Source organism: Bubalus bubalis, chromosome 3 (genome assembly GCF_019923935.1).
Source record: "Bubalus bubalis isolate 160015118507 breed Murrah chromosome 3, NDDB_SH_1, whole genome shotgun sequence".
Classification (NCBI taxonomy): Eukaryota; Metazoa; Chordata; class Mammalia; order Artiodactyla; family Bovidae; genus Bubalus; species Bubalus bubalis.
Window position 1 is genome coordinate 132,613,648 of NC_059159.1, and position 13,131 is coordinate 132,626,778.

General features: G+C 41.3%; 1 long non-coding RNA gene across 1 annotated transcript in view; it reads left to right on the forward strand.

The window, feature by feature from the left end:
* The window catches only part of LOC123332896, a 126,414-nt gene that overhangs the window by 84,470 nt on the left and 28,813 nt on the right, over nt 1-13,131 (forward strand). The window lies entirely within an intron of this gene.

Below are 13,131 nucleotides of genomic sequence, written 5' to 3' on the forward strand. Positions count from 1 at the left end.
ACACATATCTGTACATATTTTTATAAAAATAAGATCATATTGTACATGAATTTTTCTAAGTTTTTTTCTCATATATTTTGAGTCTTTTCCTATGTCTATAAATATGCTTTGTATCCTTTTTAATGACGCTATTGTTTCATCACAATTTCTTTAATCAGCTTATTATTGTATACATAAGTTATCTTTGTTTATTTGGTAACAGAAAAGATTTGTGATAAATATCTACATAGTAAAATGTTGTATGTGGATATTTTCTTATAGTACATTTCCATATGTGGAATTTCTAGTTTAAAGCTTTTGTAAAACTTTAAGATCCTGGACAGTGATAGAATAGTCACCAAAAAGTCATTCTATCTTGCATTATTATCAGTGGTATTTGAGAGTTTCACTTTCTTTGAACACTGATAAACATTGGGAATTATTATTTACAAAATCTTTATAGTTTAGATAGGTGCAGACATACATATCTTGAACCTGTTTCACCTGAAATGGCCAATTATATTTGTTCTTTTGGAATCTGCATTCATTTCCTTTACCACTTTTTCTCCCATAGTGTTTATGCTTACAGATGCTAAGAGCAATTTGTGTCTCACATTTGTCTGGCTGTTGCCCCAGAGCAAAACCTCCTAGAAAAAGAATGACCACCTTTTAATTAATTTAACTCTGCCACGTTCTTATTCAGTTAAAGTCAAGAAACCTTTATTGAGTAGCTATAATGTGCCAAGCACTCTGCTTGACAATAAGCACACAATTTTGAAAAATGACATTGACCTGGTTCTCAAACAACGTATAATCTAGAAAGGAAAGAAAAACAAGTCTATAGGCAATTTAAATTCTTCAGTAGAGAAACAGGGCTTCCCTGGTGGCACAGCAGTAAATAATCTGCCTTCCAGTGCTGGAGATGCAGGTTCAGTCCCTCGGTTGGGAAGATCCCATAGAGAAGAAAATGGCAACCCATTCCAGTATTCTGGCCTGGAGAATCCCATGGACAGAGGAGCCTGGCAGGCTACAGTTAATGGGGTCATAAAGAGTCGGATACAACCGAGTAAATCAACAACAACAACAATAGAGAAATAAGCGCTAGAAGCTTTGGAAGCAGTAGAAAATCATAGAAGGCTTTTTGGAGGAAGGGATAGTTTCACTGAGTCATAAAGGATGAATAGCAATTAGCCAGACACAGAAATGTATGTGTTTGTGTGTGTGTGTGAGAGAGAGAATAATGCTAACGAAGTATCGTTATATTGTTTATTACTTGCTTGCTCAGTTGCTTCAGTTTGTGTCTAACTCTTTGAGACCCTATGGAGTGTAGCCCACCAGGATCTTCTGTCCATGGGATTCTCCAGGCAAGAATACTGGAGTAGGGTGCCATGCCTCCCTTCAAGGGATCTTTCTAACCCAGGGATCAAACCCATTTATCCTGCATTGTGTGCAGGTGTGTGTGTGTGTGTGTGTGTGTGTGTGTATGTGTGTGTGTGAGAGAGAGAGAGAGAGAGAGAGAGGGAGGGAGAGAGAGAGAGAGAGAGAGAGAGAGAGAGACAGAGAATAATACTAACAAAGTATTATTATATTGTTCATACCATACTGGATGGACATAAGTTTGAGCAAGCTCCGGGAGTTGGTGATGGACAGGGAGCCTGGCATGCTGCAGTCCGTGGGGTCGCAAAGAGTCGGACATGGCTGAGCAACTGAACTGACCTGACTGATCATAGTATTAACAAAGGTCAAGGAGATCAAGGTAAATGTATGGAATTTCATATACAGTATACTTGGTTGGAGCTCACAGTGAGAGAAGAAGTAGAGGGGTTGAATTAGTTAGCAAGAGATGAGGTTGAAAACCAAGACATGTCCAGGTTATACAGCATCTTAACTCTGTGCGAAACAGCATGCAACTTTTTCTGATATTTTAGAGTTACCATTGACAATTTTCAAGCCATGGAGTCATGGAGTCAGGTTTACTCTCTGGAGAGAGTCTTTTGGCTCTAAAATAAGAAGTGGATTTGGGGGTAAAGGCAGGGCATTACTGGGGTCTCCGAGAGAATTTAGGAGGCTTAAATTAAGATGGTAGCAATGTGAACATGGTTAAGTGGACCAATTAGAGAGATAATTGGGGAGAAAATCAGTGGTTAATATTTGCTGAGAAGGATGAGGATAGAGGAGTCAAAGATGGTGTCTATATTTTGGGTGACTGGAGATGCCGTTCAATGAGTCTGGGGACACTGAAGCGGCACAATTCTCTTTGAGGATGAAGGCGTTTGGAGAGTGCAGTTTTGGATCCGCTATCTTGTTGGTGGCTATCATACATCCAAGTAGAAGTATCTTTGGATATATGGATTTTAAGCTCAATAAAGTTTTCAAGGGAAATATAGAGTTTTAGAGTTATCAACACATAAACAGGAACTGAATATGGGAGTAGACAGAAGTTTCCAAAAAAAAAAAAAAGCATGTAGAAAGAGAAGACAAGTGGGGTCAGGACAGAAAGCTGAGGAATTCCAATATTTAAGGAATGAAAAGAAGAGATGGAGCACTCAGAGAAAGAAAAAGTGTCATGGAAGACATTTAAGGAGGATGGAACGTTTATCAGTGCCAAATGATGTTGATTAATCACATTAAACTTTTGGACTTAGCAGTAAGAGGTATTTTGACCTAGTTTAGAATCATTTCAATGAGAGTAGTAGATACCAGATTCCAAAGAGTTTAAGAGTAATTGGGAGAGTTCCCTTTCCTCCACACTCTCTCCAGCATTTATTGTTGGTAGATTTTTTGATGATGGCCATTCTGACCTTGTGAGGTGATACTTCATTGTAGTCTTCATCTGTATTTCTCTAATAATTAGTGATGTTGAGCTTTTTTTCATGTGTCTTGGCCATCTGTATGTCTTTTTTGGAGTAATGTCTATTTAGGTCTTCTGGCCATTTTTTGGTTGGATTGTTTGTGTTTTGGTTTGGATGTGTGGACAGAGCTGGAGAGAGGGGGTAGGTGGGTGGGATGAATTGGGAAATTGGTACTGACATATATACACTACTGTGTATAAAATAGAAGGCCAGTGGGAAGCTGCTGTATAGCGAAGGGAGCTCAGCTCGTTGCTCTGTGGTGACCTAAAGGAATGGGATTGGCTTGGGATGGAAGGGAGTTCCAAGAGGGAGGGGATACATGTATACATATGGCTGATTCATTTAGTCATACAGCAGAAGCTAACACAACATTATAAAGCAGCTATACCCCAATTTGGAGAAGGAAATGGCAACCCACTCCAGTGTTCTTGCCTGGAGAATCCCAGGGACGGGGAGCCTGGTGGGCTGCCATCTCTGGGGTCACACAGAGTCGGACACAACTGAAGCAACTTAGCAGCAGCATACCCCAATTTTACAAAAGGGTAAATGGGAGATGAGAAAATGAGGAAAATAAATGAAGATATCTCTTTTTAAAAGATTGATTGTAAAGGAATGAGAGAGCTGACAGATGAGATGGCTCTGAGAGGAAGCAGAGAGGGGGAAGCTGCTGTTGTAGAAGAGAGGGACATTTGGAATGAAGGGATGATGGTTGGGATCTAGAACTCAAGAGAAGTCCTTTTTCTGAGACAGGAAGAGAGATTCTGCACCTTTTGTGATAGGAAAAGTAAATAAAGATAGGTATAGAAGGGTCAGGAGGAGAAGGGGGAGAGGTTGGATGGCAGCCAACCTCCTGACAGAGGACAAGATGGTTGGATGGCATCACCAACTCAACGGATGTGAGTTTGCACAAACCCTGGGAGATGGTGAGGGACAGGGAAGCCTGGCGTGCTGCCATTCATGGGATCGAAAAGAGTCGGACATGACTGAGTGACTGAACGATAACAACAACAATGGAAGAGTCTGGTGGTGGGAAATTGAGGGGTTTTCCACGTGATGGTTTCTCTTTTGTCTGTGCAGTAGGAGGTACTAGGTGTTAGAAGAGTTGTGGCTGGGTGGGAGGTTTGAATAGATTGGATGTTTTAATCATTGTTATGAAAGGGATGCTGAACAGGAATGGATAAGAAGACGCCCAGGCAGTGCTGAGGGTCCTGTTGAGCTTGAAACTGTCAATTTTAAGTGACATCGTATCAGTGTACGGCTTTATTTTTTTTTTCTTTTGCTGAGAAGGCAGATTTCAAGGTTAGGATTTTTTCCAGTTGAGTGTGACAGAAGATTGATGAGGCAAGCTATTTGAGGGCAATGCAATTGCATGGTTGAAGTGAAATTAACCATGGGTTTAAGGCTGGGCAGAAAGAGGACCTTGATAGGAGGAGGGTTGAAAGAACAGGAGAATGTAGATGGATCAAGGTCCTGGAGTTTGGGGTAAAGTTAAAGAACTGGTATAGTACAAATAAATGAGTGGAGAGCTGTAAGGGAACTGTTGCAGTCAGAAGGGGAGATTTTGGAGTTAAGTTTTCAAAATTGTACCATATTCAAAACAGGGTAGTATTCAACATATTTTTAATTGAAGAATAAATGCTTTACAATATTGTGTTAATTTCTGCCATACAACAAAGTGAATTAGCTATATGTGTACATACATCCTGTCTCTCTTGAGCCTCCCTCCCACCCCACCCTATATCCCTCTCCTCTAGGTCATTGTAACACAGAGCTGAGCTCCCTGTTATATACAGCAGCTTCCCACTAGCTATCTATTTTACACATGGTAGTATATATATGTCAATGGTATTCTCTCAATTTGTTCCACACTCTCCTTCCTGCACTGTGTCCACAAATCTGTTCTCTTTGTATGCATCTAGATTCACTGTATATATATATATATATATATATATGCACATATATATACACACACAAGTTAATATATATTTGTTTTTCTCTTTCTGACTTACTTTACTCTGTATGACAGACTCTAGGTTCATCCACATCACTACAAATGAACTAATTTTGTTCCTTCTTATGGCTGAGTAATATTCCATTGTGCATATGTACCACATCTTCTTTGCCATTCATCTGCTGATGGACATTTAGGTTAGGTTACTGTTCTTACATGGACAATGACCAATCAGAGTAAACCATACAGTCATAGTGGTGTGTACTTTTGGGTTCCAGAGTGTGGGTATGGGATGGAGTTGAGGAAGGATGTTGAAGAGTGTGGGCTCTGGATGAAGAATTCCCATGAATATTGAATTTTTCCAGACTGACGAAGTGACTTGAGGATGGAAAGGAAAATCATGACTTTGTTACCAATATTATAAAAAAAAAAAAAGCAGGCAATTCTTGTCAGTATTATGCCAAGGTAATTTTGGACTGGCTAACCATGATAAAGAGAGGAGGAAAGTGATAGAGTCAGGTGGGGCTGTTGTAACAGAATACCATACACTTAGAAACAACAGAGAAGAAAACAAGAGAAGGCTCTTGAGAGTCCCTTGGACAGCGAGGAGATCAAACATGCCAATCTTAAAGGAAATTAACCCTGAATATTCACTGGAGGGACTGATGCTGAAGCTGAAACTCCAATTAACTTTGGCCACCTGATGCAAAGAGCCAACTCTTTGAAAAATACCCTGATGGTGGGAAAAATTGAAGGCGAGAAGGGAATGACAGACGATGGTTGGATGGCATCAATGACTCAATGGACATGAGTTTGAGCAAACTCCAGGGGATGGTGAAGGACAGGGAGGCCTGGTGAGCTGCAGTCCATAGGGTCACAGAGTCGGACACAGCTTAGCAATTGAACAATGAACACAAACAACAGAAATTTACATCTCACAGTTTTGGAAGCTGGAAATCCAAGATCAAGGCATTGGAAGATCTGATATCTGGTGAGAGTTGCTTCATAGTTCATAGATAAGCATCTTCTCAGTATGTTCTCACTTGTTGGAGGGGGAAAGAAGCTCTTTGAGGTCTCTTTAAGGGTACTACACTAATTCCATTCATGAAGGCTCCACCCTCACGACCTAAGTGTCTCTCAAAGCACCTCCTAATACCTTTACCTTAGGGGTTAGCATTTCAGTGCATGAATTTTTTTTTTTTTTTTTGCAAGGGTGAGTGGGTGACATAAACGTTTAGACCATGGCCGCCCAATCATCTGTTGGTCAGAAGTTTTAGAGGACAGTGACAGAGTTATTTCTTGAAGCAGTATTGGAATAAAGGGATATGGACCTCACTCTCTCACCTTGGGGATTTGGAAGAATAAGCAACCATTTGGGAAGGACGCAGGGAACAGTGTTCTTTGAGGAACCAGCTTTCAGTACAACGAGAAACAGGAAAGTGTGAAAGTGTTAGTTACTCAGTCATGTCTGACTCTTTGCGACCCCATGGACCTTAGCCCACCAGGTTCCCCTGTCCATGGCATTCTCCAGGCAAGAATACTGTTATGGGTAGCCATTCCCTTCTCCAGGGGATCTTTCCAACCCAGGGATCAAACCCAAGTCTTTCATATTGCAGGCAGATTCTTTACTGTCTGAGTCACCGGGAACCCCCAAGAAATTGGAGGGGATAAAAGAGAGGGTGAATATAAGTAGACTTTGTTTACCCTGGAACAGGCAGAGTTTGGAAGGAGGCGAGCCACGGAAGTGGACTGAGGAAAGAAAGACATAAAACAATATGATGCTATGAAGATAGAAGGATGCTAGATGTCAGAGAGGCTTAGATCTTGAGTACGGTCTTTGGATGACCAGGATATGAGGCATGAGGTGATTAGCAAGCTGCAAGATTTCCACATAATTAGTCGTAGTGGTCTCCTGATAGATGGAGACTGGGAGGATAGGAGCTCAGGTCACTGTGGAAAGAGTGAGTCCTGGCCTTGAATGACTGTGCTTCCAAGAAGTCCCAAGACAGGTGAACAGGCTGTCACTGGAACTGGTTCCAAGATTTTGACCAAATGTTGGAAACACTGACAGTCTCTTGTGGGACTTATACTGTATCTAGTTTTCCTACAGCAGAGTACACCTGCAGTGTGACTTAATTGTGCTAGACTTGAGAATAGCATTCTATCCTCAACTGGAAGCCACAAATCCCTGAGTGCAGAAGGGGGAGCAGAGATGCATTTAATTGGCAAGGAAGGATCTGAATTAGTGAGGACTCAGCTTAGCCTGCTGCATGCTGCCTCCAGGTACAGTATCAAATAGCATATAGGTCCTCAGATGGTACTTATTCAAGAATTTGGCTTCAATTAACTATTTGCAAAATGGAGTGGTGTGCATTGCTCTGCAGATTTTATAGTAGAGTGGTGGGGTGGGCTTGGTCAACATTGCACTCTAGTCCTCAAGTTGGGGTAAAAAATCGAAGGACCAGGGGGGATACAGTTTATGGCAGAGCTTGAGGATAGAGAAGAATTAGTGAACCAAGTTCAGTTCAGTTCAGTCGCTCAGTTGTGTCCGATTCTTTGTGGCCCCATGGACTGCAGCATGCCTGGCTTCCTTGTCCATCACCAACTCCCAGAGTTTACTCAAACTCATGTCCGTTGAATCAGTGATGCCATCTAACCATCTCATCCTCTGTCGTCCCCTTCTTCTCCTGCCTTCAATCTTTCCCGGCATCAGGGTCTTTTCCAAGGAGTCAGTTCTTCGCATCAGGTGGCCAAAGCATTGGAGTTTCAGTTTTAGCATCAGTCCTTCCAATGACTATTTAGGACTGATTTCCTTTAGGATTGACTGGTTGGATCTCCTTGCAGTCCAAGGGATTCTCAAGTCTTCTCCAACACCACAGTCCAAAAGTATCAATTCTTCAGTGCTCAGCTTTCTTTATAGTCCAACTCTCACATCCATACATGACCACTGGAAAAACCATAGCTTTGACTAGTCAGATCTTTGCTGGCAAAGTAATGTCTCTGCTTTTTAATGTGCTGTCTAGGTTGGTCATAGCTTTTCTTCCAAGGAGCAAGTGTCTTTTAATTTCATGGCTGCAGTCACCAACTGCAGTGATTTTGGAGCCCCCCAAAATAAAGTCTGTCACTGTTCCCCTATCTATTTGCTATGAAGTGATGGGACCAAATGCCATAATCTTAGTTTTCTGAATGTTGAGTTTTAAGCCAACTGTTTCACTCTCCTCTTTCACTTTCATCAAGAGGCTCTTTAGTTCTTCTTTGCTTTCTGCCATAAGGGTGGTGTCATCTGCATATCTGAGGTTAGTGATATTCCTCCTGGCAATCTTGATTCCAGCTTGTGCTTCATCCACCCTGGCATTTCACATGAGGTACTCTGCATAGAAATTAAATAAGCAGGGTGACAATATACATACAGCCTTGAATTACTCCTTTCCCGATTTGGAACCAGTCTGTTGTTCCATGTCCAGTTCTAACTGTTGCTTCTTGACCTGCATACAGATTTCTCAGGAGGCAGGTCAGGTGGTCTGGTATTCCCATCTCTTTCAGAATTTTCCACAGTTTGTTGTGATCCACACAGTCAAACGCTTTGGCGTAGTCAGTAAAGCAGAAGTAGATGTTTTTCTGGAACTCTCTTGCTTTTTCAAGAGATGCTCTTTCAACATCCAATAGATGTTGGCAATTTGATCTCTGGTTCCTCTGCCTTTTCTAAAGCCAGCAAAGCGTATTATAAAAATAAGTACATGACAAAATAAGGATACAAGAAAACATAATGTAGCTTCACTAGCAGATGGTCTTATTCCTTCTGTGTTACAGCTCTCCAGTATGATGACTTCCATAGACTTAGTGAATATCTAAACATGCTTGCTGATGAATCTTTTGTTGCTCATGTTACTAGGAGAAAGTAACAGCAAATGTATACTTATATCAAGATCAGTGTTGTAAAGAAATACAGCTATGTGCTGTTGTTTCAAGCTGGCAGACTTAATATCCAACTGGCACCTGGAATTAGTTTTTCACCATGGCAACACACTCTCCACTCCCAGCATACTCTGCTATTGCTGCTAAGGTCCCCCACATCCTAGTGGAGAAAGAGTCATGGATTAGTTGATGGTGGTCAAAAGACTTCCTTCCTTCCTTCCTTTCTCCACTCACAAATGCTTCATGCATGCCAGCTTTGTGTTAAGCACCGGGAATACAAAGATGACGAAATCTTCTCTCCTTGTAAGCAGGCTTGAGTGTGATTTGTTTCAAGTTTGGGTATGCTGGGAATGTTTCCCAGGTGATAAGGGCTTTGGAGAATGAAAAAGAGTTGGAGAGAAGAATATTCATTAGCAGGAATAATAAGTGTGAAGGTATTCTGTGAAAGTAATGAGGCAGAAAAGGTCGTGGTGTCTTTGGGGCAAGAATGAGAAATTAGCATGAACAAAATCTAAGATGCATACTGGCAAGAAGGGCCCAGAGTATGAGGAACTTAAATTTGAAGTCAAGATGCTTGATTTGTGTCCTTTAAGCAGTGGGGAGCTACTAGAGCAAGGAAGTGAAATGATTGTCCTTGCTCTTTAGCAAGGCCCTTGTAGTGGCTCTTTCTGTGGAGGTCTCTAGGATTGAGGAACTGGTTCAGTTAGGTCAGAGCAGCTGGGATCTTGCCACTCGAATTATGCTCTGTGGAGTATCAGCTTCTCTGTCAGCATCACCTGGGAGCATGCTAGAGATGCAGGTTCTTGGGCCTCACCCAGAAGTACTGAGTCATTTTAACAAGATTCCAAGGTAATATGTGTGTACAGTAAATTGGATGCTATTTTGATAGATAGCTCTTATGGCATTCATGTATGACCCCTGGAAGAGATGACCCGAACTTTTTCCTTCCCTTATACCACAGATTCACAAACCATCCATGATTTTTTATCTCCATTTTTAAAAGACTGATAGAAATTTTAAGAGTATATTTCAAAGAACAAAATAATGCCATTTTCAGCAACATGGGTGCAAGTAGAGATTATCATACTAAATGAAGTAGGTCAGAAAGAGAAAGAAAAATGCCATATGATATCACTTATAGGTAATAAGGAAATCTAAAATGTGACACAAATGAACCAATCTACAAAATAGACTCACAGACATAGACATCAGACTTGTGGTTGTCAAGGGAAAGCTGGGGAGGGAGAGGGATGGACTGGGAGTTTGGAGTTGGTAGATGCAAACTATTACCATTTAGAATGGATAAACATCAAGGTCCTACTGTATAGCATGGGAACTATCTTTGCTATCCTGTGATAAACCATAATTGAATATAACAAAGGATGTATATATGTATATAACTGAGTCACTTTTTTCTGTATAGCAGAGATTGGTAAAATATTGTAAATGAAGTATATTTCAACTTTTAAAAAGTATATTTCAATAATCTGAGAAATTCAATTTTTTAAGATTTGGGTTTTTGAAACATTTTTGTTACAGGCTGTTAATGTATGAGTGGGTTCAGGGAGTCATGCAAAAAAACTATTATATCTGTGCTATTTTAATTTCTTAAGCTTGGTGATGGAATGCAGGTATTCATATATTACAATTTGCCATTTTGGCTAAGTTGCAATATTTTATCATTCAGATTCATAAAATCTTGATTAAACAATAATGTTTAGTGATCTACAAAGGGAAAAAGAGCAAGAAACTTCATCCAAAATGGTACCCCAAGACTCATGTTTGAGGTGGTAGAACAAAAATGATATTAATAATATTCATGTAAATGGTAATAGTTACATTTGTCCAGTTCTTAATAGGTACTATTTTGGGGATACTTGTTATGTGCTAGACATTAAGTATTTTATGTATAACTCATTGAGTGTCATACCACTCTAAATGGTAGGACCTATTATTTCTTTTGATTTCATAGGGAGTTAAAAAAGTTTAGTGATACCTAGTTGACCGACTCCAGTACTCTTGCCTGGAAAATTCCATGGGCAGAGGAGCCTGGTAGGCTGCAGTCCACGGGGTCGCTAAGAGTTGGACACGACTGAGCGACTTCACTTTCATGTTTCACTTTCGTGCATTGGAGAAGGAAATGGCAACCCACTCCAATGTTCTTGCCTGGAGAATCCCAGGGACGAGGGAGCCTGGTGGGCTGCCATCTCTGGGGTCGCACAGAGTCAGACACGACTGAAGTGACTTAGCAGCAGCAGCAGCAGCAGCGGCAGTTGACTTACAATGTTGTGTTAATTTCGTCTGCACAGCAAAGTGATTCAGTTGTACCTATGTATATATTCTTTTTCAAGTTCTTTTTCACTGTGGTTTATCATAGGATATTGAATATAGTTCCCCGTGCTATACAGTAGAACCTTGTTATTTATCCATTCTGTATATGATAGTTTGCACTGTTTAATCCAAAACTCCCAGTCCATCCCTCCCTGAGCCCCCATTCCCCCTGGCAACTCATGTTTATTCTCTATGTCTTTATGTTTGTTTTGTAGATAAGTTCATTTATGTTATATTTTAGATTCCACATATAAGTGGTAATACTTTGGCCACCTGAAGTGAAGAACTGACTCATTGGAAAAGACCCTGATGCTGGGAAAGATTGGAGGCAGGAGGAGAAGGGGCGACAGAGGATAAGATGGTTGGATGGCATCACTGACTTGATGGACATGAGTTTGAGCAAGCTCCTGGAGTTGGTGATGGACAGGAAGCCTGGTGTGCTGCAGTCCATGTGGCTGCAAAGAGTTGGACACTACTGAGTGACTGAACTGAACTGATAAGTGGTACTATATGATATTTGCCTTTCTCTGACTTACTTCACTTAGTATGATAATCTCTAGGTCCATCCATGTTGTTGCAAATGGTATTATTTCATTCCTTTTTATGGCCTAGTAGCATTCCACTGTATATGTGTACCACATCTTCTTTATCCATTCATCTGTCAATGGACATTTAGATTGTTTCCATGTCTTGGCTATTGTAAAAAGTGCTTCTATGAACATAGGGGTGCATGTATCTTTTTGAATTATAGCTTTGTCTGGATATATGCCCAGGAGTGGGGTTGCTGGATCATATAGCAACTCTATTTTTAGTTTTTTGAGGAAAAACTCCAGGAAAATATCCTCCAGACTGCTTTCCACAATAGCTGCACCAATTTACATTCCCACTAACAGTGTAGAAGGGCTCTCACAGGGATATTTTCATAGATGAAATAAAAGAAGGTGTTAAGATGTTAGACATTTGGCCACAAACGAGAATTTGAACTCAGTTCCTGGAAATCCCAGGTCCAAGTTCTTAAATCACTACACCACAGGACAGTATGTAAAGGGTCATAATGAAATATACGTACTGTTTTTCTTTCGTCAGGCCAGAGAAAAGCAAATGCAAAACATATTTTGGCTTTGGAGAGACAATTCTTAGGGTATTTGTTAGCTGTCTTTTGTATATCCAATCTTGGGAAAATGCAGTTTGGAGGTAGAAATGAATGATATTGAGAAACATCCCATTTGAATTTAAGATATGGAGAAAATCCACTAATTAAAAAAGTTAACTATATAAGACCACTCCTTGAAACAACTATACTACACAAGTTCCGAGTTTCTGTGACTGAATTCTATGACTGAGGTTGTAACTGCCCTTCAAGACTCAGGTAAATGTCATTCTGCTGGGAATCATTTCTCTGTTTTTTTGAGATGGGGTGCCTCCTCCTTTCGGAGAAGGCAATGGCACCCCACTCCAGTACTCTTGCCTGGAAAATCCCATGGAGGGAGGAGCCTGGTAGGCTGCAGTCCATGGGGTCTGGACAGAGTCGAACACGACTGAAGCGACTTAGCAGCATGACATCACAAGAGCTGGACACGACTGAGCGACTTCACTTTCACTTTTCACTTTCCTGCATTGGAGAAGGAAATGGCAACCCAGTCCAGTGTTCTTGCCTGGAGAATCCCAGAGACGGGGGAGCCTGGTGGGCTGCCGTCTATGGGGTCGCACAGAGTCGGACACGACTGAAGCGACTTAGCAGCAGCAGCAGCAGCAGCCTCCTCCTTTTGTTCACATCTCCTCTACTTGTAATGATAATAGCTGACCCTTATGACATCACAGCGGAGAAGGCAATGGCACCCCACTCCAGTACTCATGCCTGGCAAATCCCATGGACAGAAGAGCTTGGAAGGCTGCAGTCCATGGGGTCGCTGAGGGTCCGACACGACTGACAGACTTCACTTTCACTTTTCACTTTCATGCATTGGAGAAGGAAATGGCAGCCCACTCCAGTGTTCTTGCCTGGAGAATCCCAGGGACGGGGGAGCCTGGTGGGCTGCCGTCTATGGGGTCACACAGAGTCGAACACAACTGAAGCAACTTAGCAGCATGACATCACAGTGC